The following is a 26,260-nucleotide window of genomic DNA, read 5'->3' as shown; positions in this document are numbered from 1 at the left end:
AACCTAGCAGCACACGTGATCAGTCCAGTCTTCTTAAACAAATCAATAGAACATCTGCTGCCAGCAAATCCACAAAGTCCCACAGAAATCATCACTTCATGTGTTTTTACAATAGGAAGATTATCAAAAGGTTGGCAGTTCAATTCCTCCCCAGTTCTTTAGACAGCAATAATGTTCACAAATGTGTTTATATATATTTTCCGCTGAATGTACTTTAGAGATTAATAAACTTCGTAAATGTTACCCCCGGGTAATGCTTGTCAGTTTTTTTTTTTTTTTTATAGAACCGTATTGTTGTTAATTACCTCATCCGCTTATATATTTGTGATGATTCTTAACCCAAAGAGAATGTGCAAGAAACGACGTCTGCTAAATGTATGGCGCAGGCAAAGGTGAAGGTCAAAAAATGGCAAACTTTGGAAGTTTGCATAATTCTGAAGTCTTCGTCTTCAAAAAAATCACATTTACAGACAAAAACGTGCCCAAACATGTTGCTTTGCTCAAACCTGCCCTATGAACAACAACGCTCCAAAATGAGACCACCAGCAGGTTCTTTGGCAGGTCACGTTGGTTGATATGGCAAACTCAAAAGGTGCCAACTACTTAGAACTGTCTGTACTTTAAACAAAAGACAGTGCAGGATTCTTGCCCAATAAATGCTGAAAAGGACAGCATGTTGAAATATATTCACTTAAGAGTGTAGATGGATGCCTAGCATTTCATCAGACAGATGGAATGTTCTTAACAGCCACGACTGTGCAGTGTCAACTCATTTTTCTTAACATGTCTCCGTCCCTAGTCATTAAAACGCTTTCTCTGCGCACAATATATGGCGTAAGGTCGGGAATCACTGATTAATCAGCACATCTGCGTTATCTCAGAAGATAAATGGGCCTCGCCGTACAATTAGAGAATACTAAAGTCAGCGCACACAGAAAAAAAAGGAAAGCAGAGAAATGAAAAGCCCCGGTGAATTATTTCCAACATTAGCGAATACGAACAGGTTTTTGGAAACAAGGCTTAACATATTGCTCAAGCTTAAAGTTTGAGGACAACTCATGTGTCGGGTATTAACATAAGCATGGCCTGAGTTTCCATTGTTCACAACAGGTTGCCATGTTACACTGACGTTGAAATGAGGGTCGAATCAGTGGTTATAAACCATAGCTCACTGCTACACCAACACAATATATCCTTTCTTTAGATTTTTGAAAATCAAAGCTAGCAAATAAAAGAGATATTTAACCACGAACGACTATACATTAATTGATATCGTATAAGTGCAATTAAAAAAGTAAAGCCTGTGATTAACCGGGTTTCTCGTGCTATTTCATGGCAAAGAAAATGTATGGCATGTTCTGCACCCCCGCCATATCTAGTGAAGGGCAAACTGGGCAACAGCCCAGAGCAAAAATGGGCAAAGGGGCTCAGCAGAGGAAGCCTGTAAATCTCTTGCATGGTACAGCACTGATCATTTGCATTTTAACATCATTAATAGGCAGTAGCAATATGCAGACAGAGACAATGGCCTGCATTTCCCAAATCCACAGTTGAAGATTCCATGTCCATGTCACTTCCCCCAGAAAACGGGCATCATGGTACACACCACACAGAGTGTCGGATTTCCAGGGTAGCAGCATGGATATCATCGGAGAAGGCCATCGGAACCAGCAAATGTAAGTGGTGGGGGCACAGGGAGTGGGGTGGCAGGGCCATACAATGGGAAGAGCATTGAGGAGGGACCCCCCTCAAACTAGACAGGGGGACGAGAGGGGCAGACAACAGACCAACTTTTTGGGGGTGGATTTTGGGGCTGTCTTCAGCAACATTGGTCATTTGTTTGTGGGGTTCGGACTCAAACCCCATCTGTCCCTCATCATGCAACCAAAGGCTTTTCATAAGGCTAGCCACCTTCCACATTATCATCAATTTGTGAAATTAAATATTGTTTAACTACCCCACAACCACAGGTGTGTAATAATTGCTACACACGGACACTTGCATGACAGAATCAAAGGTTGTGTGTTTATGGTGGACTAAAAGGGCCTTTTTAGCTGGTTTAATCAAGGGCCAGAGATTGCATACAGGATTAGGAGATTGTGGAGGCTGGTGTGGACAACAGAAGCAAATGACCAAACCAAGGCAGTGACTGGCATTATTGTCCCTTATATTTTTATATTATTTTGACTTCTTTTGAGGAAAATTCGATATTTAAGTTATTGGCAGAGGAATATAAGAGAAACTGTACTAATGCTTTTTTGATTAGTCTGAAAGAAGATGTAGGTAAATACTTGAGACTACTCAATATTGATGGCGAAACAATATTAACTAACCCTAACCGAATGAAACGTATTAAAAAGAAAGCTCAAGAACAGGACTTGATATTTAATATTGAATGTCTGTCGAATTGCACGACGTACAAGGAATATACTACCCAATCCTTTACCCCTGGCCTTCCTCTCACCAAAATTTGCTCCAAAGAAATCCGAAGGTTTATCACATATTTAGGATTTGATATTCTCCCTACCTTTGAGCATACGGGACGATGGATGAAGATTCCGCGAATGCAGAGACTTTGTCACCTTTGTGGTGTAAACACAGAGACAGCCAGGCACATATTAACTCAATGTCCACAGTTAATAACGGAGTTCGGTTATGGTTAGAGTAAATATGTAACCATTATTACATCCATTGAAGGGGATGCATTTTGGGCTGCAATTTTTCAGGTGAAATACATTGTAATACCTGGTGCCGCATACTTTGTATGGAAAAAGGCAATCGCCCAAATAATTTCCCAGAATTCAAAATGCAAGTCCAATATAAATGGGCCCCTTACAGAATTTTAAGTTACTAAACAAGACAGAATCCTAAGTAATTCCTGCTCCATATTTAAGGAGCAGGAAGAACGCAACCGGGTTAGTTAGACGCTGGTTACCTATATCAGTAACATTTCTTTTTTCTAATTGTTGTGCTTAGAAGTATTTTAAGTTTGCCTCACTCGTGATCATTTTAATTATTTTAAAATTGTTCTGCTGATATTTTCTGTGTTGCCAGTAAGCCTCTGTTTAGAGTAACTCTATGAATATTACGTTCATCAAACCAGTGCGAGTAAAAACAGTGAGGTAGTCACTGCACGCGCGTGGTGTCACCTGGTAAACACTACAAATCCCAGTGATATTGTAGTTCAAAAGCTAATTTCCATACAAACCCTGCGCGAACGCGCAGGCGCGGACGGGCAGTCTTTGGCAGTCTGTGAAAGGACGCGGAAGTGCAGCTAGCTCGCTTACACATAACAGCACTCTTACATCCATATGGGCATAAAGGAAGTGCTGGAAGCAATCTCCAAGGCTAGAGGTGAGTCATTAGCTAGGTCAGCCTCGCTAGCCATATCGACAGCCATGTCTCAGGCAAAGGAGCAAAACGTTAACAAAGGCGTTGTTACATTTGTGGCAGTTATAGCAAGAGAATCTTTAAAACTATTCAAAGCAAACCTAGCATGTAGCGGATGCAAGATTTTACATCTTAAATACATGCATACCCCTAATGATTGTACTAATATTATAGTGTTAAACAGAGCACAAGCAGTGGTGTCAGACTTCTGTAATGAGCTAACCCTCCAGCTAAACAACTTGAAATCTTCAAACACAGCAACATTACTGGTGGGAGATTTTAATAGATGGAGAGGGAATAAATCAAACAAGGAAGCAATCCATTTGGAAACAACCTTGAACAACTTGGATTACGTAGTGATAAACAAGGAACCAACTACACCTAAGGGTAACCAGTCAGACTGGGTTATAACCCAAAATCTGAATACTCAGAATGTCATTACAGAACCCTGTATTTGGTCAGACCACGATGCGGTTTGCTTTGATGTTCTGTTAAAGAACCCATCATAAGCATTATGTAACCCCCATGTGAAGGTGTGTAGCCGCGATTTTAAAAACATAGGTCCTGACCAATTGAAACCTTGTTTGAAAATGATACATGGCAGTATCCAGGATATCGTTTAATGCGAAAACATGCTACTGCAGTACACTACTCATATTTCTGAACTGGTTGAACAGTTTGCACCTTTAAAAGAGAAATTCGTTACGAAAACTGACAATAACCACAAATGGTTTCATGGAGAACTGAACAAACTGAAACTTGAAAAATGTAGCATGAGAGGAAATGGTTACAAAATCCCACACCAGATAATAAATCGAGATGGAAATGTATAAACCTAGAATATAGAAAAGGGATAAGAAAAGATAAAAATGATAATTATTATAATAAAGAAATAGCAGCAGCCCCTAACGCCACAAGTAACATTTTCGAAAATCCTAGAGTATTGATAAACCCAATGCCCTCACCCACCCATTTACTCCTACTGAAGAGGACTGTGAAGTAGTACAGAAGGCTTTTTCTGCAGAAATACAGAAGCCTAGACATAACATCATCATATCCGGAGAGGAACCTGGAGCTGCATCATCACAACCTATAGTGAAACTCAGACCGTGTGAAGCGGCCATTTTAAGCTTTTTTCCTGTCTCTGAGGAAGAGCTGTCCTCACTATTGGCTGAGATGAAACCTACGTCATGTGTAGAAAACATTATGCTGACTAAAATCATCTTAGATAACAAAAACTTTTCACGCCAGTACTTACCAGAATAGTAAATGCATCCTTTCGAGAGGGCATAGTACCAAAGTGTACCAAACAGGTAACTATCACGCCATTAATCAAGAATGCAGGCTTGGACCCAAAAGATCCTACCAATCTATGCCCTATTACAAATTCAAACTTTCTCTTAAAAATCCTGGATAAGGTAGCAACTAATCAATTCCAAAAATACATAGAAACCCAGTGTATTCTACATGAGCAACAATCAGGCTTTCGGGAGGCTTATAGCACCGAAACTGCAATGTTAGATCTGCAGACACATATGCTCATAATCCTAAACAAGGCAAAGGCGGGGATCCTGATGCTACTAGACCTCAGCGCAAGATTTGACTTGGTGGACCACCAATTGTTGAAAAAGGCACTGGATAAAATAGTGGGATGCTCGGTGGTCGCTTTGGCATGTTTGACATCTTTCCTAGTGGATTGGAAAGCAAGGGTGCACTGGGGAAAACATTTTCTGAGTCCACTCACCTCAAATTCAGAGTACCTCAAAGAGCAAGTCTATGGGGGTCATTCTGAGTTGGGCGGTATGGGATACCGGGCACCGGTAATGAGACTGGTGCCGGTAATCCCTACCGCCCAATTCCAAGGAACCATAAAGGACGTGTGGTCAAACCACACATCCTTTATGGGTCGTGCTAAGGGACCAGGGCGCTAATAATGTGACTGCTATTCGCGGGTCCGTTATTAGTTCCTTCCGCATTCCCATTTGAGCCCACATAGGGCTTAATGGGAATGGGGAAGGAGCTAATAACGGGTCCGGTTGGCTGAATGGGGACTTCCCGGGTCCTCCAGGGTTGGAATGACCCGGTAAGACCCCATTCAACGAGACCAGACCCGAACCCAGTAAGGGAGGCACCGTGGCTACCGCACAACTCAGAATGACCCCCTATCTCCCTTGTTATTTAACAACTTGTATATGAGATACCTCTGTGACCTCTTGGAAAGCATCTGCATGTTTTTCACCAACTACGCTGATGACACCTAGCTGGTCTTTGAATTGGAAGGTGATCATCTCAGAGACAGTACCAAAATAACATAAATATATAAGATCATAGACAAGTGGATGAAACACAATTGGATGTGTTTGAATAATACCAAGAGAAGGGGCTGATTTTTGGATCAAACAAGGCTAGAGCAAGATTAGTTGTAGAACATAAAGCCTTTGCTATTAAGGAAGCAATCATCCCAGTAATGACGCAGGTCAAACCGCTAGGGATGATGGTAGAGGCATCAGTGGGATCAGAGGTACAGGTTAAATACCTTTATACGAACAACGCTTACTACCTGCGCCTACTGAGAGCCATCCGTCCTTTCTTAAATGAGGAAAACACAACCACGATTGCCAGGGCCATTATTCTTTATCAAAAGAAGGACCCTCAATATCAAAAGAAGGACCCTCGATTGGATTGCCGAACATAATTGCCCAACCACCATCACTTCGATAATGCCTCAGCTTTGGTCCAACCACCACATGGTATCCTTCACCCTAGAAGCCACCACACCCACGAACAACAGCATCCTAGCTCCCACCGCACCTACCAGAAATAAAAAAAATATTACCCCTGAAAATCTTATCCCCCTCATCCTCCCCACTTTATACTCCATCTCAGATCAATCTGACCCTGCCTCTGTGGTAGAAAAGTACAATGAAGTGATGCTTGCCTCCTGGACGCTATCGCACTACTGAAAATTAGGAAGAGCAAACCCCGCCAACACCTAAATACCTGGTTCGCACCCCTACTGAAAGACATTAGACAAAAGAAACGCCTACGTGAGAAAACTTGGAGATCAGACCCCTCAGACATCAATAAAAATAACCTGTAGAAATTAGCTACCCTCTACAAAAAAGAAATCATCCTTGCGAAACAAACATCCTACAACACCCGTATCACACAAGCTAAATCCAATACCAAAGAAATGTTCGCCATCCTAAAGGAAGTAGAATCCCCTATCCAAGCTCCCGATTCTTGCCTCAAGGATAAAGACTGGTGCACAGGCATACAGAATGCCCTGGCCAACAAGATAACAACGCTCCAGGTGAAGATCCATAACAAAAAAGCTTCCATAACTATCCCAAATACTGTCAACATAGGCACCCCCTCCAAGGCTACCACAAATTCATTACTAACTCTAAAATCCACTCCTTCTCCACCCACACTTGACACCCCTCCCTTCTACTTTCGCAAAGTTACCACTAAAGAAGTCGATAAAGTCATCCTCACTCTCAAACCCTCCAATTGCCAGGGCGACCCATGTCCAGCCCAAATCATAAAAGACGCTGCCCGTGAACTCTCACCCTTCATCACTTAACTCATGAACGCCTCTTTCACATCAGGCACCATACCTAGCAACCTGAAACATTCCTGGGTCCTCCCCCTCCTCAAAAAGCAAACTTTGGACCCCTCCATCCCAACTAATTACCGCCCCATAAATACTGTGCCATTCCTACTGATAATTCTGGACAAAGTAGCTTACCTACAAATTCAGCACCACCTGGAACTAAACCACCTCCTAGGAGCTCGACAGTCCGGCTTCAGACCACAGCATGGTACTGAGACTGCACTCCTAGACCTTAAGGCACAAATAGACACCCTAAGAGATAAAGGTACAACGTCACTCCTACTACTCCTTGACCTGTCTGCCGCATTTGATTGTTAAGGGACTTCAATTCAACACTCCAACTAAGTCAATGCCTGGTCTGGGATGCCCAAGGGAATCCCTTATTTATATATTTTTATGACAAGTTATAATCTGGATGATAAACCCTTATATAACGCCCCTCTCTTTGAATCCCCCTGACCTCACTGAGCCAAGAAGTAGGTTTGTTTTGCAAATTAAAAGATTTATTGAAAAATTAAACAAGATATATATCACACTTTTATAAATAAATTAATATTTGATAGCACACTTATGAATATGACAGTAATCAACAATGGATAATATTACACTAGCACACTTTTGTAATCACTTAGGAGTTGGTATAGGAAGGATAAGGTAGCTGAGAATGCTCTTATGGTTTCAAGGAAAAACAGTGATGGAATGAATGCAGCACAGAAATAAACTGATATGGTTTCAACAAGAGAGAATATAATCACTTTTCCCCTTGTGGCAATTCACTCCCACCCTATGCAGTACAAAGAGATGGAAGGGGAGCACATAATTTTCAGGGATACCATCAAATGCAATACCAATTCAGTTCCCTCCTAGCAAGCTTAGAGCATGGGGATGATTTTAAAACACAGGCAAAAATACTTTAAATGTGATTTGCAAAGAAGTGAAAATATGCTAAAAATGATTTTAATTCCCTATAGGAGATTCAGGGTAGGTGGTAGCTACTTAAGATTGGTTCAGGTCAACACTATCAATTATTCCTGAGGGATTATTAGGTTGAAACGAATCTCAGCAATGCAAAGCAAAAGACAGCAATTTTTGACAGGTGGTGAAATTAGCTAGTTGCAATTCGCGGCACTTTTTCCGAGCGCGATTACAGAAAACCTATAAGTTGTTTTAGGGCTTGTTGGAAAGCTGAGGATCTTAGCTTTCAAATGAAAGTTAAATTACGTTCCCAGTACATGCGGTCCCAAAGATACGGACGATTTTGTGAAGGTAGTTTTTCAGAAATGAAATAATGATTCAGAATGACAAAATGACACTTTTACAGGTTTAAAATCGGTGAAGGGACACATGATTCTATGATGCAGTGCTGGACAGGTTAAAATGGTTTGAATCAGATTATTTTAGACTAAGAGATTGGTTCTGGCACAGTTTTCAGGATACTCACTCTTAGTCTTGGATGGAATGGGCCTCCGTCACCGATCTGGTCAACAGGTTTAGCTGCGGTTCTCTCGCCATGGACGGTCTCTGGTACCGGTTCTGCTCACAGCGATCTGGGTCAGCTCTGCTCTGCTGGCCTGGATCTCTGGTTCTGGCAAAAGTTCTTGGCACTGCATACAGCTCTGCTTTCTGGGTGTTTCTGGCACAAGGTTCTAGGCCAGAATCAAACAGCTCGCCCGGCTGTTGAATAGTTTGGTTAGGTTGCTGGATTCTGAGGCCTGCTGAGAAGGATTCAGGTTTTGGACTAGGCCTATCTGCTGCAAGTTCTGAAATCCGGAGTCTGGTTTTCTAAGTTCTGATTCTGGAGTCTTCTGGATATTGTCTGGTCCGGCAAAATGCTTCGCAAGAAATCAGTTTGAAGTGGAAAGTGAATGTCCCTTCCTGGGTGTCATGATCTCTGCTTCCAAAAGATTAGGACTTGCCCGACTCCCTTGGAAGCAGACCTATAACCCCGGTTCCGAGTGCTGCTTACTTACCTGCCAGTTGAACCCCTGATCCTCTTCTGTTTGGCACTACTTTTCCTGTTGGGTGGGGCAGGAGCCACTCCCTAGGTTCAGAACACTGGAACTCTTCTGGAAAGCAGGAACTCTTTTCTTAGGCGTGGCTGTGGAAGGAGACACCTAAGCACTACAGGAGGCTATTTAAACCACACCCGATGGATGAATCTTGCTTTGCGTTATTCTGCATTCTCTGCAGCAGAACGCTCATCGTGTCTTCTGCTTCTGATCCTGGGCCTAAGGGAACAAAGGCTTACCATCCTGGAATCCAGTCTTCAGCAGCACCTGTAAAGACAAAGAAAGAACAGGTTAGCACTATGGTCTTCAGTGGCAGCGCATCTCTTACCTGGTCCATCGGCTGTCACCAACGCCTCGCACTGCATTCCGGCATCTGAAAGACAAAGGCTTACCTACTCTTCGCATGCTCCGGAGGTCTTCGCACTGCATTCCGGCATCTGAAAGACAAAAGCTTACCAGCTCTTTGCACGCTCCGGAGGCCTTCGGCGCTGCATCCCGCATCTGAAAGACAAAAAAAGGTGCGTTTAAAGACATTGGGCAACTTTATTGCTCACGTGCCATTACTCCTTCCCACGCAGAATCCAGTGGGTATTCCAGCACCCTTCAGCTTCTCTAAAGCTCCGAACTTGTACCTGCAAGATAAAAGGGATAGTTAGTGCGCATCGTGAAGCAGGCTACAAGCGCTTACTTACGTGCTTCCAGGCGCTTCTATTCCTCACGCGGGTTCGATCCTCAACTCTCATCAGCCCGCCATCCGCCATCGCCGGAACCCTGCAAAACAAGAGATATCATTACAAAAGACTTTTAAGACATTTGAAGTGCCCAGAACTTACCGTTCGTGCAGTTAACGACGGACAGCAGTCCTCTGAGGTCAAGAGGCCTGCACCCTTATCCAGTGAAGAAACTGGTTACGGCACCCTGCCCCGAGGCAGATGGAGAGCTCGGCGTTCACTTACCTAAGGTGAGGGTGTTAACCTTTGGGGTTCTACAGGAGAAGAGAAAGGGAAGAGGAGAGAGGCACCCAATAACACCAGTTCATTAATCCCATATTTTCTATCTGCAGACATCTTACTCTTCGAGTCAGACATACAGTGCACAGAGGTCCAGCCCAAAGAGCCAACCGTGTGTTACACATCCCCTTTGAAGATACGGCATTCACCCAGTCAAGACCGGCGCCTCTGCGGGAATCAGGTGAGCGTTACAGAACGCAAAGATTATCGCAAATCTCCCACCCAGGTGCTATGGAAACCTTGGATACCGACCAGCTAGCCCAGTTACTTGGGGAACTAAGAGCAGAAGTGCATGCAGCCCATCAGGAAACGAATGCTCTAAGAAGGGAACTGATTATTTCCAAGGAGCGAACAGACGATCTCGCTAGACAATTGCTACAGTCACAAGCCGGACAAACTCCGTTACCCGCATCAGGGGCAAATCTTCCTTCAACATCCTCTACGAACCCAGTGCAGATCAACCTGCCTGGGAATGTACCTCTGGCTCCGCCCGAGCGATTTTCTGGTGACCCAAAGAGGTTTGCAGTATTCATTAATCAGTGCCGGTTGCACTTCTTATGCCGGCCAGCAGCCTTTCCAACTGATCAAGCTAAGGTAGCTTTCGTGCTTTCGTACCTTAGTGGCAATGCGGCAGACTGGTCGATCCCTCTAGTTAATCAAGATGATCCGGTTCTCCATGATTTTCGAGCTTTTCAGCTCAGTATGGAAAAACTGTTTGCAAGACATTCACAGGGGCAGGCCTTGGACAATGAGCTCCTTTCATTGCGACAGGGTAATCAAGACCTTTTGGCTTATATTGCGTCTTTCAACAGACTGATAGTGGAAACTCGATGGCCTGAGGACAAAAGGATTACGCTGTTTTATAGAGGTCTACGTGGAGAGCTCAAAGATGTGTTAGCCCAAGTAGTGAATCCCCCGCAAGACTGTTCGGACTATATTGACTTAGTCGTTCAAATTGACCACAGACTGCAGAACAGGAAGGCCGATCGTTCCAAGTTTGATGCTCGAGTATTTTCCAAACCACCAACTCCTACCAAAGGAGTAGACTCCGGGGAACCCATGCAAATAGGGGGCCTGAAAGGACCACTAACACAAAAGGAGGGGGAAAGGAGAAAACAGCTGCAAATATGCCTCTATTGCGGAAACTCGGGGCACTTTCTTCGAGACTGTCCTGTGAAACCAGCCAAGATGGCAGTAGGAGCTGCAGTTACCAGGGTCACAAAAATCTGAGCAGGGAAACGACCTCGCCCGACAAGAATAGAGGTCCTCTTGCCGAGCGTTAAAACCAGTTCCGTGACCTCGCATTTCGTGATACCTATGGTCCTCATTAGCCCTGAACATCCGGATCGATTACATGCGATTGAAGCTTACGTCGACAGCGGTGCCATCGGCAATTATGTGGATCATGAAATGGTTTTGAGGATGAATCTGACTCTTTGTCCAAAGGCTGTAAAGGACGTCATTACTACGGTGGATGGTACGGAGATAGCCTCCGGACCAGTAACGCATACCACCCAAGAAGTGACGCTAGTAAGTCAAGATGGACACCATGAGAAGATCGTGTTCGATGTGATCAAGGCCCCCCAGTTCCAGATTATTCTAGGAATTCCTTGGTTAGAGAAGCACAATCCTCAGATCGATTGGCGAGCAAGAACGGTTCAGTTTCCAGAATGTGTCTCCACTTGTCACCCTCGACCTGGTGTTGCACTGGCAGCAATTTCCTCGGAGGCTCCTCAGTTACCTCCTGAATACCTAGAATTCCAAGATGTTTTCCGGAAGGATCAGGCTAACTCTCTACCTCCTCATAGGTCTTATGACTGCCAGATAGACCTGATACCTGGATCTACTCCTCCTTGTAGTAGAATTTATGCCCTCACTGAGCCTGAGAATCTTCACCTCCGACAATACCTGGATCAATACCTAGCGAATGGGTTTATTCGTCCTTCCAAGTCCCCTGCTTCCTCAGCTTTGTTCTTCGTTCCAAAAAAAGAAGGGGAACTTAGAACTTGTATAGATTATTGCGCCCTGAACCAGATCACCGTTAAGAATAGATATCCGTTACCTTTGATCCCTGAACTCCTGGACCAAGTCAGAAAAGCATGCATATATACAAAGCTGGATCTTAGAGGAGCCTACCACTTGGTACGAGTAAAAGAGAGCGATGAATGGAAGACGGCCTTCCGCACCAAGTATGGGCTATTTGAATATCAGGTCATGCCCTTCGGACTTTGCAATGCCCTGGCCGCCTTTCAATATTTTATGAACGATGTCCTCAGAGAGCTCATAGATGTGTGTGTTGTTGTTTACATTGACGACATCCTCGTTTATTCTTCATCGCAACTGAACATCGGAAACACGTGAAATTGGTCCTCGAGAGATTGCGTCAACACAAACTTTTCGCTAAGTCGGAAAAATGTGTTTTCAACGTGACTGAAGTTGAATTCTTGGGATTCATATTATCACCTAGCGGAGTGCGTATGGATTCAAAGAAGGTCGATGCAATTCTCAAATGGCCATGGCCATGGCCATCCTCCGTAAAAGGTGTTCAAAGCATGTTAGGCTTCGCTAACTTTTACCGCAGGTTTATCCCCGAATTCTCTCAAATAGTCCAGCCCATCACCGCCTTGTTAAAGAAAAACAAACGTTTTGAATGGTCTACCGAGGCGGAACAAGCTTTCCAGAATTTGAAGACTAGATTTATCTCTGCACCGATCTTAAAACATCCTCGCCCAGAACTCCCCTACATCGTTGAAACTGATGCTTCGAGCCTTGCCATGGGGGCAGTTCTATCACAAAAGGACCCAGTAACCAATCAGTTGCATCCCGTGGCATTTTGGTCCCGCAAATTCTCGCCTCCTGAAATCAATTACACTATTACTGATAAGGAACTTCTAGCTATCAAGTCCGCCTTTAAGGCTTGGCGGCATTATCTTCTGGGGGCCCGACACACCGTTACTGTGATTACAGATCACCGAAACCTGCAATATTTGAAAACCGCAAAAGCTCAATCCTCTAGGCAACTCCGTTGGGCACTATTCTTTGCCGAGTTTGACTTCATAATTACCTATCGACCTGGTACAAAAAACGGTAAAGCTGATGCCCTTTCTCGGATGGGAGTGGAAGAACATTTGATCAATCCTAAACCTGTACCTATCATTCCCGAACAAAGAATTCTAGGTGTAATCGCCACACAATCCATAGAGGAAGTTAAGGACAAAGCCAGGCTACTGGTAACTCCAGCAGACATACAGAATTGGCATCTGCAGGGAAAGGACTTTACGGTGAAGGACAACCTATTATATTTCCAAGAACGGTTATACCTGCCCAGCACAGATTTACAGAAAAAGGTAATCTCTTGTTATCACGATTCTTTAATGGAAGGACATCCCGGTATGACCAAGACCTCGGAAAAGATCAAGCGCTACTTCTGGTGGCCGTCTTGGAAAAAAGATATCAGAGACTTTATAATGTCCTGTGGAATATGCGCCCAAAACAAGAGTCAAAAGGAAAAACCAGCCGGCCTCTTACGCCCTATTGACATCCCGCCTCGCCCTTGGCATACGCTTTCTATGGACTTCATCACCGATCTACCTCCATGCTCCGGATACAATACGATCCTAGTAATCGTGTACCAATTCTCCAAGATGGCGCATTTCATTCCACTCAAAGGCTTACCAACAGCAGCAACTCTGGCCCGAGAATTTCTCGAAAACATCGTCCGACTGCACGGTTTTCCTTCAGTTCTAATTTCGGATCGAGGTAGTCAATTTATTTCTCATTTTTGGTGAAGTTGCTGTCGGTCGGCTCAAATTGATGTGAGACTTTCGACCAGTCGCCACCCTCAAACCGACGGACAAACCGAGAGGACCAATCAAACTCTGGAACAGTATTTGCGCTGCATGCTACAACAAACTGAAAAAACTTGGAAAGATATCCTTTGGATAGCCGAATATGCCTACAATAACTCTGTCCACTCGGGAACTGGGAAGACCCCGTTTTTTCTTTTATACGGTAGTCACCCTTGAACCTCAGAGTTGGATCCACTCCAAGATCTTGGAACACCAGCAGTAGACCACCTGCATTCTACAATCACCCAAGCCTTTAAGGAAGCCGTTTCTCACCTTCAAAGGGCTAAAGAACAATACAAGAAAGGAGCAGACCAACATCGGAAGGAAGCCCCCCAATATCAAGTAGGAGATCAAGTCTGGTTATCCACCAAATATCTACCTCTAAAAGGACCACGCACATTCAACCCAAGATACCTTGGTCCCTATTCCATCACTACCATAGTAAATCCAGTAGCGGTCAAGTTGGACTTGCCCCCTCACATGAAGATACATCCGGTCTTCCACGTCTCTCTATTAAAACCCGTGCAACCTCAAACCCGACTAACTACATCTCCAAAACCTATTCTAGTTGATGGAGAACTCGAGTTTGAAGTCAAAAGCATCCTGGATTCCAAGATCTCCAAATCTAAACTATTTTACCTGATTGACTGGAAAGACTACGGTCCCCAAGAAAGATCCTGGGAACCTGCAGAATATGTCCACGCGCCTCGTCTAATCAAAAGATTTCATCGAACATTTCCTAACAAGCCCAAACCCCCGGAGAAGCCCGGTTTGGGAGGGGCCTGAGGGGGGTGCTGTCATGATCTCTGCTTCCAAAAGGTCAGGACTTGCCCGACTCCCTTGGAAGCAGACCCATAACCCCGGTTCCGAGTGCCAGCCAGTCCCAATTGGGACCTTTTGGACCCTGTCCTGGCGCCAGTGGCACCAGGCTCATAAAGATGCCCAGTCCCAGCGCTGGAAGCGCCGGGCTCATAATGCTTGGGTGGACTTACCTGCAGCAGACCATGCTGCTTACTTACCTGCCAGTTGAACCCCTGATCCTCTTCTGTTTGGGACTACTTTTCCTGTTGGGTGGGGCAGGAGCCACTCCCTAGGTTCAGAACACTGGAACTCTTCTGGAAAGCAGGAACTCTTTTCTTAGGCGTGGCTGTGGAAGGAGACACCTAAGCACTACAGGAGGCTATTTAAACCACACCCGATGTATGAATCTTGCTTTGCGTTATTCTGCATTCTCTGCAGCAGAACGCTCATCGTGTCTTCTGCTTCTGATCCTGGGCCTAAGGGAACAAAGGCTTACCATCCTGGAATCCAGTCTTCAGCAGCACCTGTAAAGACAAAGAAAGAACAGGTGAGCACTACGGTCTTCAGTGGCAGCGCATCTCTTACCTGGTCCATCGGCTGTCACCAACGCCTCGCGCTGCATTCCGGCATCTGAAAGACAAAGGCTTACCTACTCTTCGCATGCTCTAGAGGTCTTCGCAATGCATTCCGGCATCTGAAAGACAAAAGCTTACCAGCTCTTCGCACGCTCCGGAGGCCTTCGGCGCTGCATCCCGCATCTGAAAGACAAAAGAAGGTGCGTTTAAAGACATTGGGCAACTTTATTACTCACGTGCCATTACTCCTTCCCACGCCGAATCCAGTGGGTATTCCAGCACCCTTCAGCTTTTCTAAAGCTCCGAACTTGTACCTGCAAGATAAAAGGGACAGTTAGTGCACATCGTGAAGCAGGCTACAAGCGCTTACTTACATGCTTCCAGGCGCTTCTATTCCTCACGCGGGTTCGATCCTCAACTCTCATCAGCCCGCCATCCGCCATCGCCGGAACCCTGCAAAACAAGAGATATCATTACAAAAGACTTTTAAGACATTTGAAGTGCCCAGAACTTACCGTTCGTGCAGTTAACGACGGACAGCAGTCCTCTGAGGTCAAGAGGCCTGCACCCTTATCCAGTGAAGAAACTGGTTACGGCACCCTGCCCCGAGGCAGATGGAGAGCTCGGCGTTCACTTACCTAAGGTGAGGGTGTTAACCTTTGGGGTTCTACAGGAGAAGAGAAAGGGAAGAGGAGAGAGGCACCCAATAACCCCAGTTCATTAATCCCATATTTTCTATCTGCAGACATCTTACTCTTCGAGTCAGACATACAGTGCACAGAGGTCCAGTCCAAAGAGCCAACCGTGTGTTACACATCACCTTTGAAGATACGGCATTCACCCAGTCAAGACCGGCGCCTCTGCGGGAATCAGGTGAGCGTTACACTGGGTCTTAGTGGCTCTTTCTATGTCTTTTGAAAATGGGCGTGTGCGTGGGCATAACTAAGCCTGCCCCTCACAATTTATCATTGGCCAAGTTCTCCTCTCTCCCTTGATTGGGGGAAGGAAATGGAGTGTCATCGTGATGAGGTAATTTTATGGGTCAGAGGATCCTCCCCTTGTCAATTTGCACACAAATCTATTTTTGATCCAAATACATATTTATCTATGTACAATTTTTCTAATATTATATGTCCAGTTAACATATTTTCTGTAGCACCAAATCATCTGATCCCTGTCTTTGTAAGATGTCGTGTCCACCTCTGACAGAATTCTGCCCTTTTCATCAAGAACACAACCTCTAAACCTTTCTAGAATTTACACACACATGCGCAAGGAGTATGGGCATCAGATGATGAAGTGTCAGATTTTTAACATACAGACATTTGGAGTAATACCTTATTTTCCGCTACTACCCCACAGAACATACCACCGAGTCCTAACACCTCTTAAAATATGCACAGAAAAATCACAAGAATAAATGATATTATTATGTAATTTTGACAATTTCGTACTATGAATTATCCATCTTTTTAAAATTATGCTCTGGCCCAGGTGGATGTGGTTTAGGTTCCAAAGCACATGGGGGGGTTTCTGTCTGTCCCTGGCTCCAGCTCAGGTGGCTCCCAGAAGCACTGCTCCTCCCAGTTTCTTCCAAGAGGAAGCCATTTACGACCCCCTCTAATTAAGCATTTGCCTGAGCCAAGGAATGCTCATTGTTCTGTTTCCTGCAGCCCCAGGTACCCCACCCCTAATTCAATCAGAGAGGTGTAATCTCCTTTTGGTGGTGCAGCAGAAGGGAGGCCAGGCCTGGGAATGCAGTTGCTGGGCAAGTTTCCACTCCTGTCGGGGGTAGTTGTCAGACAGAATTCAATCTCTTTAAGCCAGGCTTCAGCTAAATGTCACTTTTGTTCCAGTTTTTTTTCATGCAAATCAAACTTACAATTTTGACAAATGCAGCTAGAATGCTAATTCAAAGTTCAAAACTATGACGTTTAAACAGTTGCAACCTATGTGACACTCCAAAGTAAATCACTCATTTATTTTAAAGATTTCGATTTTAGTGGTTTTAAGTCCAATTTCACTTGAGCTGCTGACATCCACAGCTCTGCCAGTTTTGTTATCAACATTATTTTAGGCTCTTCATCTTTCCAGATTTTGTATGCACACAAGACTACATTCTGCCAAATGTCGGCTGGTGTTCAGTGAGGTTTTTGAATATCTTGCAATGTTTAAAATAGGCATTTATAGCTTGCATTTCAGAGAAACAAAGGTGATTTCAAGGCGCTTTTTGAGCTAAACGGCACTGCTGTTTTTCCTTTGGCACCACGTTTCACTCATGATGCTTCTGGCCCATCACGCTCGCACAGGTGGGTGGCAGGTCAGGCAACCATTTTGGTGTGTGCAAAACTGCACGGTTTTCCTGGATTTTGGCGCAAATGTGAGCTTTTCTGCCATCTTGGATTTTCTGAGCCCACAGCACCAAATGTTGTAGCATAATGATTCAAACGTGGGTCAAGACACCTGACATGATCTAGTAGACCATGCAATACTTTGCAATCATCTGGTTACGGCAGCATGCTTCTCCCATGAAGCAGTCACGTGGATCCAGTCCTTCTTAGATAACAGGACAATGTGAGTTTTCTCTCCTCTAGCAGCTGCAGACCCCGCACCTATCTCATGCGGCATACCCCAAGGATCATGCGTATCTCCCACCCTCTACAATATTTTCACAAAGTCCCTTTTTAATGATCTAGATGGTCTAGGTATCACGTACACTAACTATGCAGATGATACACAGATCCTCATCCCGTTGACGGGAGATTATGACAAGGATTTGGCCTTTGTGAATAAATTCTACCTCATCATTCAGGCATGGATGGCCTCCCACGGTCTATACCTGAATGATGACAAAACTGAACTCCTCATTCTAGGCACCTCCTCCAACATCAAAAAACTAGGTCCCAACTATGACTCCTTCATAAATGACAATGACATCATCACTTTGGAAAAAGTAGTCAAAACCCTCGGCTTCTACATAGACTCCATGCTTACCTTTGGTAAACAAGTGAATGCCGTGGCCTCAGCCACCTCCTACACCTGCAAGTTAATTAGAGCAGCTAAGCCCTTCCTCTCACCTAACAATTGCGTCATTCTAGCAAGGGCACTAATCGTATCGAAATTAGATTACTGCAACGCCCTCTACATAGGTAGTAACAAATACATCACCGCCAAAATCCAGACACTTCAAAATAATGACCTGAGAGCTGCCCTAAACTTCCCTAAAAGCGCCCATATATCAGACCTCAGGAGATCTACTAACTGGCTCACCACTAATGACAAAATCCTCCTCAAAACAGCATCCCTTACACACAAATGTCTCAACCACGCAGCCCTGCAATACCTTATAGACATATTCACCAGACAAACAGCCTCTCACTCCCTTAGAAAAGCTAACTCCAACCTTTTGTTAGTACCTAGATTCAAACTCACTAAATCTGGCGGGAGTAGCTTTGCAGTTAAAGCAGCACAATATTGGAACTTCCTTCCCCCTGGCCTAAGGGAAGATCTCCCCTACCGGCAATTCAGATCCAATCTGATTCAATGGCTAAAAGATCATGATGCCTAACTTCATCCTTCCGACATCTAGGATCTCATGTATTTCTTGTATATTTGCTCTGCCTATTTATGTCAGACCTGCATTCTTGTAAACTTACTGTATATACATCTGTGATTCTTTGACAATACATTTCTACAGCATAGTAACCGTAGCTGTACCCTTATGTTTAATCTGTAACCTGTAACCTAAGCTGAACAACCCTCTTTATGCCTTCGCGCCCGAATACCCCTGGGACTGGTGTGCAATATAAATAATAAAAACAAGAAAACAAACAAACAAAAGGATAAAGAACAGAGAGCCCATTAACGGAAGGAAGGAAATCACTGCACTGGTTAAAAATAGAAGACAGAATCACATTCAAAGCCATGACCATAGTCCACAGATGTCTATATGTATCTTAAGAAACAATTCTCTAGATACATTCCATCGAGATCTTTAAGATCAGAAGATCAGGGCCGGCTGAAGGTGCCATGTCTCAGTCGAATAACAGGCATGGGGAAATTCTTCCCGGCACAGGGTCTGCAACACTGGAATAAACTGTCCTTGAACCTCCATCTGGAAAACAATTACCTGACGTTTAGGAAACATCCCAAAACTCATTTGTTTAAATAAGTCACTGCCATTCTAGTGAATGTCTTGCATCAGCTACCCCAGAAATGATATGTTGTCTTTCTCTAGGCTGTCTTGTTTTGTGTTTCACGCGCCCTGATGCCTGCTGGCTTTTGGTGCGATATGAGCACATAAATAAATAAATAAATAAATAAATAAATAATAGTACTAATGGGTGAATCTAACTCATCAAGATAGTAACATAATATTTGAATATAGGTACTTTTGAATGATTTTATGGATGATTGAATGTAAAGACTTGATATTAATATGTTTTTTTATTGGTTATGTTGTGAATCAAACTAGTAATCAATGTCTTCTCTCAATGCCTTTCTGCGGAAATCAGTGAATGAAAACAGTGAACATGTAGATTTCTTTTAACTTGTGATGTAATAGTGTGCAAACGTTTGTAGTAGCAAAAAATACAAATAAAATGTAAACAATATTGTACATCTTGTAGATGATGTCTAGGCTCATTGTTAGGTATATGTGATGTTTTAGGGCATTGCAATGAGCAACACATGTGGGATGCTGAATGTGGCAAGGATCACCCTTACAAGACATCCTGTACAAGGTTTCAGTTATTTTCTTTGCACAGTATTGTACAGATCTGCACTTAACATTGAAGAATTATTTGCAGATTCACATATGACTAATATAGATTGAGAGTTGAGTAAGGATTTATTTGCAAGGCTGACATGGTAGCCTAGATTGATATTTGGATTGATGTAACAGGCATGATCTGTCAACGTAAGGGGTCTACTTGTAATCAGATAATGCTTGCCACAGGATAGGCTTGAGAAAGATCAAAGATGGTCGGAACACATGAAGGCCAGCGCAAAGCTTTGAGTTTTATCATTTGTGAATGCCAATAGATTCTTGTAAAACACATTTTGGACAAGCACAGTGTTCTGGTGCACTTGTTTGGATATTGTTAATTGTGTTTTGGTTTAGGGCATTTCCAATACACACAAGTGTCTTCTGCTATCACAACTAGAAAAATATAGGTGATATTTCATACTAGTTATCACTCAAGTGCACTCTCCACCTGGACTGCCCAACCCGTTTTTTATGAAATAATGATGTGTTGCTTTGCATAGGGTTTCATGTTAATGTACCCATTAATCTCTGTAGTAATCAGTGTTATTACCCACTGATGGTACTTGATTCCTCACCCGCATAAAGATGAAGCACGGAGTTGGCCCAACCAGCGTTTTGAAATTGTCACATGCCATTATCCCGTTCTTGAAGTGAGTATGTTGCACACGAGCTGTCCATCTTGCGTGCAGCTATTTCGCAGAAGTTATAATCTGTATAACCATTAGATAGATATTGCCATCACATGCTCAAGTAGTCATTACATTTTCTAGATACTGCCATCCTATTCTCAGCTGCTCTCACAATATTCTAAATGTATCTATGCATTTATTTATTGCGAATTAATTTAAGAAAATTAAACCATACACACATCGTTTCCACATAAAGCATATTTTATCATTAAATGCTCATGCACTTGTCCAGGAATTGTTGTAATTGGGACTAAGTACTCACATCATATTGCAGCATGAGTGGATCACCTCATAGCCCACCTACTTCTCGTGTCTCCTCTGACAGAACTCAGCAGCTTTAGGGCACTCTTTTTAACCCAACCTTATGTAAAATGGCTGGGAGCTGCCCTTTCTTTCCCAACCACGTATCTCGCTGTCCCTTTACCCCTCTTGGATTCTTTCCTTTGAGCGTTTGGAACAGCCGATGAACAAATATGCAGCATCAAAAGTGCCCTTCATTTACACAATAATGTACTTAATGAACATAAGCATAGACATGGGATAATTTAATGGGTTCCTGCTTTCAATATTGTGGTATGCATTGTGGTCTGCTTATTCACTTTAAGTAAAAGTCATTCATTACTTAAATTGCAATGATTTCATAATGTTAAGTGCAGAGCAGGATAGCAGTCAAAGAGCATGCTGGGGTTTACATTCTGTTTTTTGCCCGTGCCACAATATTGTCTAGCAACTGCCCTGATAAACCCATGTGTGAAGACTATGCTAATAAATGTCATTTAAATTGTCTGATTCACCCTGAAGCAAGACCATTCTTTCTCCAGTTTCACATTAATAATGTTCATCTATTGATTGTCTTCTATATGTGTTCCAAATCCCTCTGTTGAATGTTCCCTCATTTCCCTGGGTATGCTGCATCTCTCCTGTGCTCGTAGTGGTTCATAAATACGCCACATACTGCAATTTTCTATGTAATATTTCTGTGTGCGCACCACTCTTCCTCTCAATGACCTTTGCTTCAGCCTACCAGTTAAAAACTGTGTTAAATTTCCAGGGCCTTCACACTTTCAACCACACTTTTGCCATATCCACGCTCAGGCAGCCCCAACAACTCCACACACTGCTGGCCTCTCTCAATGCCGACTCCCTCCAATGCTGCTGCTCACAGGGTTGCCATGTTCCAGTCTACAGTTGACATTCCTGCTGTCAACTGTAAACAGGTAAAAGGACATTGGTTAAGGAAGGATTCTGCATTAGACTTTTGTTATGAGTTGGTTGAGGTCTTTCCCAAAGGCCTTCTCAGAACAAATGAAATACTGTTTGAATTGGTCTGTACTAGAAGGATTAATGCATTCAATAGAATCCATGCTTCCCTTACCTAGAATGACATAGTGTTCACCGCGCTACAGTACTCTCAACATAGTGTTGACCACTTTGCAGTGCCCTCTTCTACCGTAATGTGGGACAGTGGCTGCATTACAGCTCTGGAGAGGTGCCATTCGATTTTGATCCCAGTAGGCCAGTATTCACTGTGTGGTTCTACAAAGTTCTGCATCTGGTGGAACTGTGCAGAAGTGATGGTGCACCACTGGAAGGATGACTGGGCATTCCTGTTCTTAGTTATCCTGTTTCTCCAAGAAGTAGGCCCTCATTACGACCCTGGCGGAAATCGCGGTGCAAAATGCACCATGGAGCACGGCGGAAAGCTGCCGATAGCGCCATGGGGGTTGGCGGATTTTCCGCCCCATTCCGACCTTGGCGGGGCGGTAAATCCCCATCCCCCATTTTACCCTTCCCCATTCCCATTTTTGCCCCATAGGGTATAATGGGAGTGGGGAAGGCGTTAATTACGCCACCGTAAAATACGGTGGCGTAATTAACAACAAGGTCCCGTAGCGCCATGGATTTCTCCACCCGGAAAAACCAGGCGGAAAACGCTCCATGGCGCTACGGGAACTCGTAGTAGGGCGGACGGGTCCGCCGCGAATAACTCTGGCGTAAACCCACTCCGCCAGGGTCGTAATGAGGCCCGTAGTGTGGGAGAGCAGACAAAGCAACCGTTCAGAGGTTGAAAGATGGTTAAAAGGTACAATAAACACATTTCATAAATACGTGGGGACAGTCTGCACAATAGATCTGTGCGAATATATTTGTCCTGAGTCGTGCAGAGTAATACCTACAAAGATTGCAGGTAAGTAAGATAATGTGCCAGAATACGGGCATTACCAGAAAAAATGACCACATAGTGTCAGACAGTTGTTCAATATTTCCTCAAAGACCATCTGGATCACAGGTCATGTTAAGAAAAAAGCACTAAGCACTAAAGGCTAGCCAGATAAATCCTCTTTTCTAGGAGGATGGTACTACAGTCTTGTGTGATGGTCCAAGCATCCAAGAGTTCAGCAGCAGTGACATGTGCTGCGGGCATCTGGAAGGGGGCAGTACCCATATTCTGGAGCCAAACAGCACTGGTGAGTCTTGCAGTACAGAGAATAACAAAAACAACATCAAAGGAAATGGTCTTAAATCACACTTAGCCGTACTAGATCTCACACTACCCAAAACAAAAATCACCCAGCACCACCCACAAACCTTATTTCAGCCTTGTGCAACTTCTAAAAAGAACAACAACATGGCAGTGAATGTCATTGACATTTCAGGTTAGACATCTGAGCTAATTTACTACTAAAACCAAATCATCAAAGCCAAAGTTCATTCTCAAGAATTCTACAAACGCATACCAACCCGCTTTTTGAGAGCAGCCAAAATAAGACTACCTTTTCCACTCAAAGCACATAAGAGAAAGAGAGAGAAGGTACCTTTGCAGTCCAAGCCATCAATTTCTGGAGTCCTCTCCCAGCTCATATATGTATCTTAGAAGTCTATCTAACATTCAGGAAGGAACTGAACATGTGACTGCTCTTATCCACAGATTAACCCTCAGCACACCTTCCTCTGCCCTGGTCTTCCATTTTTCCAGTCTTTCATCATTGTCAAGATACCATAAGGCCAATGTTTCAGTTTATAATAAAGCCAATCAGTGCTGGACATCACATATACATATCTGCAGTCACTGCTGCGGACACACACAGGGGATGTGGCTCACAAGAGAATTCCAGCATCCCCTCATCACGTTACACACCCTCTGTGAGATCCAGGCTGGAACTCCATCAGGGATGACCCGACGTGGTCCTCCAAGGTCTACATCCAACCACTGAATGGCAACAAAGCACAGTTTCCCAGTTGCTGTTTTCATAACAAACTGGAGACTCCCCAAAAGGGCTTCCTGTGGAACACCATTGTCACAACTACGTAGTCTTTATATAGGTTCCCCAGCTTCCCTAATTACTAAACTCCAGATAGTCAAAAATGCAGATGCCTGGACTTTTCTTTGTCTTGGATACTTGAAAAACATTTCTCCTGCCGTTTAGTCTATCTGTTAGCTCGCTGTAGACAGGATAATTGATTTTAAGCACTTAGTATCACTTTCTAAATAATACAATGAAAAAGTCCTAGGTTCTTGCAAATTAAACTTAGAGACAAATTCCTAGCCTTGATCTTAGATCATCCTCTCGCCTGACACTACTGTTTACAGCTACTAAAAAAAGAAACTGGGAGGTTCAGCATTCTTCTTTCAAGCTCTGTAGCTATAGCATTCCCTTCAAAAACACATCAGAGTGATCCTAGTGTATTGAATATCATTTTTAAAATGATCAGAACATGGCTCTTTGTTTACCAACTAGGGTGCCCATTGTCGTAAAGTAAGTAATCTAATCAACATCCTACTAAGACACTGGGTTGGAAGCAATCAACGCACTTAATGGGGTTAGTTCTTTGTTTTTTGTTCTTGGATCCCCTTCTTTCACAAAGAACAGGCCTCGGCCAGTGCCCTTTGTGGAAGAATTTGGACTAGTTTCCCGTAGTGTTTTTGTGTTGTTCAGGGACTGTGCACTGTGTTAATGTTCCGAGTTGACCTTAATGATATTTCTTAACTATGGGCAGCTAGCTTGATACACCAAATGTTTCTAGGGATGTTTATTGCTACCAACATCAGTTGTTAATTCTTTTGGTGTGCACTTTGTACGTATTGACTTCTTAACTCGTAAGGTTACGACTAAGGGCCCGATTCATGGAATTATCTGTGCAAAACGTCGGGACTTTGTGTGCCAAACTGCGTGCAAAATCCTGTTTATCGATTCATGGAATCGACTGTGCTGCACTTTTTCATACTTTGCGTGGACTTCACGCAGGCTTGGCATGTCATTGCGAGAGGCCGAGTGCCTTGCGTTGGACCCCATGCAGAGCGTGGGTGTGGCTTCCGCAGAGGGTAGGGTAGGGGCCGGAACACAGAAAAGGAGGAAGAATAAGGCAAAAAGTGGGCATTACGAGGGACATCCCGCAGGCAGTGCATGGCACGCCCACTATAGCGTGTAACAATACGTGTTCATGGGTCCAAACGCACAACCTCTCAGTGGGGAAATGGCCACGCAAAGCCCCCATACTATCCGCCACCCAAAGGCAGGCGTACAGAGATTTGTGCATAGGATTCACATCGCTGAAGTAAGGTCGGGTGTCGAATATATAGGGGTGCATGTATGGAGCCATGCTTCCGATCTGACTTAGGGGCGCATGTACACGGAGTAGTGGAGTTCAGGAACGGTTTACGGGGGTTTGCACGCAGATTTTCTGAGTTTCACCCGAGTTACGATTAATCATACGCATGTTGTCAGTGTGCCAGTAACAGTCACGAGGGACCCTGCGCAGGGCCCCCGTGATGGCAGCCTGCTTGCAGTGGACCCCATGCACTGACGGGTGCATGCATTCGTGCCAGGGGGAGCATGCAAAGGTAGCTGTATTGGCTGTTTTTTCTTTGCTTGGGACGTGTCAGGGAGGCATTCTGGTCGCGACTTACGTATACAGTTACTTTGCACAGACAATTCCATCAATATGCAGAGCGCATATTTTTTATTCTGCACGCAGGCTCACGTAGTGTCAATCTCGGTGCGCAGCCTTTGTGGTCTAAATGTACACTTTTTCATGAATCAGGCCCAAAGTCGTCACAGTTTGTTAATTATGTTCTGTCGGTGTTCTTACTATACAATAAATATTACGAATCATCATGCACTTAAATGAATGCCTACTAAGTGACTCATTTCATATCATAACATATATTATCAATACATTGATCACTCCGTTTCATAACTCATGTACTGAACATGCCAATGGGACACATAGTGGAACCTTTCTCTTACTGGTCAAACTTTGATATTTTTCCTACTTCACTTCTTCATCTCTCCCTAGTGTGTCCAGCAGTTTCCAATCTGTACAATGCCAAATGCACTGACATTTCTTGAAATTGGCCCATCTCCAACAGATTGACTTCTGGTTTTCATCATCAGCTGAACGATTATAATATCTGGTCAGAAGCCTCCACGCTTCAAAGACATTATTGAGAACATCTCAGGATCATCAAATATCCTGAATCTGTTTGAATCTAGGTGTAATCTTTTACGGAAGTAGAAATGTACTTCATGAAAGATGACGTTTCTTTATATGC

The 26,260-nt window shown here is 43.9% G+C and overlaps 1 long non-coding RNA gene across 1 annotated transcript in view; it reads left to right on the top strand.

The window, feature by feature from the left end:
- Window positions 1-3,252: 3,252 nt before the first annotated feature.
- The window catches only part of LOC138515555 (uncharacterized), a 209,427-nt gene continuing 186,419 nt past the window's right edge, over window positions 3,253-26,260 (top strand). The window contains exon 1 of the long non-coding RNA XR_011282074.1: window positions 3,253-3,354. This is a non-coding gene — a long non-coding RNA (uncharacterized lncRNA). The remainder of the gene's footprint in view (window positions 3,355-26,260) is intronic.

The sequence above is a fragment of the Ambystoma mexicanum genome, chromosome 6q, assembly GCF_040938575.1.
Source record: "Ambystoma mexicanum isolate Mex_15411 chromosome 6q, UKY_AmexF1_1, whole genome shotgun sequence".
Classification (NCBI taxonomy): Eukaryota; Metazoa; Chordata; class Amphibia; order Caudata; family Ambystomatidae; genus Ambystoma; species Ambystoma mexicanum.
This window is presented reverse-complemented; position numbering and strand designations above follow the sequence as displayed.